Below are 6,000 nucleotides of genomic sequence, written 5' to 3'. Positions count from 1 at the left end.
ATCAGGTAATGACTTCACAGGATACAACCATCAGGTAATGACTTGACAGGATACAACCATCAGGTAATGACTTCACAGGATACAACCATCAGGTAATGACTTCACAGGATAGAACCATCAGGTAATGACTTCACAGGATAGAACCGTCAGGTAATGACTTCACAGGATAGAACCATCAGGTAATGACTTCACAGGATAGAACCATCAGGTAATGACTTCACAGAATACAACCATCAGGTAATGACTTCACAGAATACAACCATCAGGTAATGACTTCACAGGATAGAACCATCAGGTAATGACTTCACAGAATACAACCATCAGGTAATGACTTCACAGGATACAACCATCAGGTAATGACTTCACAGGATACAACCATCAGGTAATGACTTCACAGGATACAACCATCAGGTAATGACTTCACAGGATACAACCATCAGGTAATGACTTCACAGGATACAACCATCAGGTAATGACTTGACAGGATACAACCATCAGGTAATGACTTGACAGGATACAACCATCAGGTAATGACTTCACAGGATACAACCATCAGGTAATGACTTCACAGGATACAACCATCAGGTAATGACTTGACAGGATACAACCATCAGGTAATGACTTCACAGGATACAACCATCAGGTAATGACTTCACAGGATACAACCATCAGGTAATGACTTCACAGAATACAACCATCAGGTAATGACTTCACAGGATAGAACCGTCAGGTAATGACTTCACAGGATACAACCATCAGGTAATGACTTCACAGAATACAACCATCAGGTAATGACTTCACAGGATAGAACCGTCAGGTAATGACTTCACAGGATAGAACCATCAGGTAATGACTTCACAGGATAGAACCATCAGGTAATGACTTCACAGGATACAACCATCAGGTAATGACTTCACAGGATAGAACCATCAGGTAATGACTTCACAGGATAGAACCATCAGGTAATGGTTAAACATCAGGTAGCATTACAACGTGGTGACGACCCTCCCTCCTCTCTCCTCTCTGTAGCATTACAACATGGTGACGACCCTCCCTCCTCTCTCCTCTCTGTAGCATTACAACGTGGTGACGACCCTCCCTCCTCTCTCCTCTCTGTAGCATTACAACATGGTGACGACCCTCCCTCCTCTCTCCTCTCTGTAGCATTACAACATGGTGACGACCCTCCCTCCTCTCTCCTCTCTGTAGCATTACAACATGGTGACGACCCTCCCTCCTCTCTCCTCTCTGTAGCATTACAACATGGTGACGACCCTCCCTCCTCTCTCCTCTCTGTAGCATTACAACGTGGTGACGACCCTCCCTCCTCTCTCCTCTCTGTAGCATTACAACATGGTGACGACCCTCCCTCCTCTCTCCTCTCTGTAGCATTACAACATGGTGACGACCCTCCCTCCTCTCTCCTCTCTGTAGCATTACAACGTGGTGACGACCCTCCCTCCTCTCTCCTCTCTGTAGCATTACAACGTGGTGACGACCCTCCCTCCTCTCTCCTCTCTGTAGCATTACAACATGGTGACGACCCTCCCTCCTCTCTCCTCTCTGTAGCATTACAACATGGTGACGACCCTCCCTCCTCTCTCCTCTCTGTAGCATTACAACATGGTGACGACCCTCCCTCCTCTCTCCTCTCTGTAGCATTACAACATGGTGACGACCCTCCCTCCTCTCTCCTCTCTGTAGCATTACAACATGGTGACGACCCTCCCTCCTCTCTCCTCTCTGTAGCATTACAACATGGTGACGACCCTCCCTCCTCTCTCCTCTCTGTAGCATTACAACATGGTGACGACCCTCCCTCCTCTCTCCTCTCTGTAGCATTACAACATGGTGACGACCCTCCCTCCTCTCTCCTCTCTGTAGCATTACAACATGGTGACGACCCTCCCTCCTCTCTCCTCTCTGTAGCATTACAACATGGTGACGACCCTCCCTCCTCTCTCCTCTCTGTAGCATTACAACATGGTGACGACCCTCCCTCCTCTCTCCTCTCTGTAGCATTACAACATGGTGACGACCCTCCCTCCTCTCTCCTCTCTGTAGCATTACAACATGGTGACGACCCTCCCTCCTCTCTCCTCTCTGTAGCATTACAACATGGTGACGACCCTCCCTCCTCTCTCCTCTCTGTAGCATTACAACATGGTGACGACCCTCCCTCCTCTCTCCTCTCTGTAGCATTACAACGTGGTGACGACCCTCCCTCCTCTCTCCTCTCTGTAGCATTACAACATGGTGACGACCCTCCCTCCTCTCTCCTCTCTGTAGCATTACAACATGGTGACGACCCTCCCTCCTCTCTCCTCTCTGTAGCATTACAACATGGTGACGACCCTCCCTCCTCTCTCCTCTCTGTAGCATTACAACATGGTGACGACCCTCCCTCCTCTCTCCTCTCTGTAGCATTACAACATGGTGACGACCCTCCCTCCTCTCTCCTCTCTGTAGCATTACAACATGGTGACGACCCTCCCTCCTCTCTCCTCTCTGTAGCATTACAACATGGTGACGACCCTCCCTCCTCTCTCCTCTCTGTAGCATTACAACATGGTGACGACCCTCCCTCCTCTCTCCTCTCTGTAGCATTACAACATGGTGACGACCCTCCCTCCTCTCTCCTCTCTGTAGCATTACAACATGGTGACGACCCTCCCTCCTCTCTCCTCTCTGTAGCATTACAACGTGGTGACGACCCTCCCTCCTCTCTCCTCTCTGTAGCATTACAACATGGTGACGACCCTCCCTCCTCTCTCCTCTCTGTAGCATTACAACATGGTGACGACCCTCCCTCCTCTCTCCTCTCTGTAGCATTACAACATGGTGACGACCCTCCCTCCTCTCTCCTCTCTGTAGCATTACAACATGGTGACGACCCTCCCTCCTCTCTCCTCTCTGTAGCATTACAACATGGTGACGACCCTCCCTCCTCTCTCCTCTCTGTAGCATTACAACATGGTGACGACCCTCCCTCCTCTCTCCTCTCTGTAGCATTACAACATGGTGACGACCCTCCCTCCTCTCTCCTCTCTGTAGCATTACAACATGGTGACGACCCTCCCTCCTCTCTCCTCTCTGTAGCATTACAACATGGTGACGACCCTCCCTCCTCTCTCCTCTCTGTAGCATTACAACATGGTGACGACCCTCCCTCCTCTCTCCTCTCTGTAGCATTACAACATGGTGACGACCCTCCCTCCTCTCTCCTCTCTGTAGCATTACAACATGGTGACGACCCTCCCTCCTCTCTCCTCTCTGTAGCATTACAACATGGTGACGACCCTCCCTCCTCTCTCCTCTCTGTAGCATTACAACGTGGTGACGACCCTCCCTCCTCTCTCCTCTCTGTAGCATTACAACATGGTGACGACCCTCCCTCCTCTCTCCTCTCTGTAGCATTACAACATGGTGACGACCCTCCCTCCTCTCTCCTCTCTGTAGCATTACAACATGGTGACGACCCTCCCTCCTCTCTCCTCTCTGTAGCATTACAACATGGTGACGACCCTCCCTCCTCTCTCCTCTCTGTAGCATTACAACATGGTGACGACCCTCCCTCCTCTCTCCTCTCTGTAGCATTACAACATGGTGACGACCCTCCCTCCTCTCTCCTCTCTGTAGCATTACAACATGGTGACGACCCTCCCTCCTCTCTCCTCTCTGTAGCATTACAACATGGTGACGACCCTCCCTCCTCTCTCCTCTCTGTAGCATTACAACATGGTGACGACCCTCCCTCCTCTCTCCTCTCTGTAGCATTACAACATGGTGACGACCCTCCCTCCTCTCTCCTCTCTGTAGCATTACAACATGGTGACGACCCTCCCTCCTCTCTCCTCTCTGTAGCATTACAACATGGTGACGACCCTCCCTCCTCTCTCCTCTCTGTAGCATTACAACATGGTGACGACCCTCCCTCCTCTCTCCTCTCTGTAGCATTACAACATGGTGACGACCCTCCCTCCTCTCTCCTCTCTGTAGCATTACAACATGGTGACGACCCTCCCTCCTCTCTCCTCTCTGTAGCATTACAACGTGGTGACGACCCTCCCTCCTCTCTCCTCTCTGTAGCATTACAACGTGGTGACGACCCTCCCTCCTCTCTCCTCTCTGTAGCATTACAACATGGTGACGACCCTCCCTCCTCTCTCCTCTCTGTAGCATTACAACATGGTGACGACCCTCCCTCCTCTCTCCTCTCTGTAGCATTACAACATGGTGACGACCCTCCCTCCTCTCTCCTCTCTGTAGCATTACAACATGGTGACGACCCTCCCTCCTCTCTCCTCTCTGTAGCATTACAACATGGTGACGACCCTCCCTCCTCTCTCCTCTCTGTAGCATTACAACATGGTGACGACCCTCCCTCCTCTCTCCTCTCTGTAGCATTACAACATGGTGACGACCCTCCCTCCTCTCTCCTCTCTGTAGCATTACAACATGGTGACGACCCTCCCTCCTCTCTCCTCTCTGTAGCATTACAACATGGTGACGACCCTCCCTCCTCTCTCCTCTCTGTAGCATTACAACATGGTGACGACCCTCCCTCCTCTCTCCTCTCTGTAGCATTACAACGTGGTGACGACCCTCCCTCCTCTCTCCTCTCTGTAGCATTACAACATGGTGACGACCCTCCCTCCTCTCTCCTCTCTGTAGCATTACAACATGGTGACGACCCTCCCTCCTCTCTCCTCTCTGTAGCATTACAACATGGTGACGACCCTCCCTCCTCTCTCCTCTCTGTAGCATTACAACATGGTGACGACCCTCCCTCCTCTCTCCTCTCTGTAGCATTACAACATGGTGACGACCCTCCCTCCTCTCTCCTCTCTGTAGCATTACAACATGGTGACGACCCTCCCTCCTCTCTCCTCTCTGTAGCATTACAACATGGTGACGACCCTCCCTCCTCTCTCCTCTCTGTAGCATTACAACATGGTGACGACCCTCCCTCCTCTCTCCTCTCTGTAGCATTACAACATGGTGACGACCCTCCCTCCTCTCTCCTCTCTGTAGCATTACAACATGGTGACGACCCTCCCTCCTCTCTCCTCTCTGTAGCATTACAACATGGTGACGACCCTCCCTCCTCTCTCCTCTCTGTAGCATTACAACATGGTGACGACCCTCCCTCCTCTCTCCTCTCTGTAGCATTACAACATGGTGACGACCCTCCCTCCTCTCTCCTCTCTGTAGCATTACAACGTGGTGACGACCCTCCCTCCTCTCTCCTCTCTGTAGCATTACAACATGGTGACGACCCTCCCTCCTCTCTCCTCTCTGTAGCATTACAACGTGGTGACGACCCTCCCTCCTCTCTCCTCTCTGTAGCATTACAACATGGTGACGACCCTCCCTCCTCTCTCCTCTCTGTAGCATTACAACATGGTGACGACCCTCCCTCCTCTCTCCTCTCTGTAGCATTACAACATGGTGACGACCCTCCCTCCTCTCTCCTCTCTGTAGCATTACAACGTGGTGACGACCCTCCCTCCTCTCTCCTCTCTGTAGCATTACAACATGGTGACGACCCTCCCTCCTCTCTCCTCTCTGTAGCATTACAACATGGTGACGACCCTCCCTCCTCTCTCCTCTCTGTAGCATTACAACATGGTGACGACCCTCCCTCCTCTCTCCTCTCTGTAGCATTACAACATGGTGACGACCCTCCCTCCTCTCTCCTCTCTGTAGCATTACAACATGGTGACGACCCTCCCTCCTCTCTCCTCTCTGTAGCATTACAACATGGTGACGACCCTCCCTCCTCTCTCCTCTCTGTAGCATTACAACATGGTGACGACCCTCCCTCCTCTCTCCTCTCTGTAGCATTACAACATGGTGACGACCCTCCCTCCTCTCTCCTCTCTGTAGCATTACAACATGGTGACGACCCTCCCTCCTCTCTCCTCTCTGTAGCATTACAACATGGTGACGACCCTCCCTCCTCTCTCCTCTCTGTAGCATTACAACATGGTGACGACC

The 6,000-nt window shown here is 51.5% G+C and overlaps 1 protein-coding gene across 3 annotated transcripts in view; it reads left to right on the top strand.

Annotated features, from left to right (window-relative positions):
- The window catches only part of LOC106561869 (E3 SUMO-protein ligase PIAS1), a 66,093-nt gene that overhangs the window by 39,216 nt on the left and 20,877 nt on the right, over positions 1 to 6,000 (top strand). The gene's annotated exons all lie outside the window — the stretch shown is intronic.

Source organism: Salmo salar, chromosome ssa10, assembly GCF_905237065.1.
Source record: "Salmo salar chromosome ssa10, Ssal_v3.1, whole genome shotgun sequence".
NCBI lineage: Eukaryota > Metazoa > Chordata > Actinopteri > Salmoniformes > Salmonidae > Salmo > Salmo salar.
The sequence above is the reverse complement of the archived record's forward strand: the minus strand, read 5'-3'. Positions and strand labels throughout refer to the sequence as shown.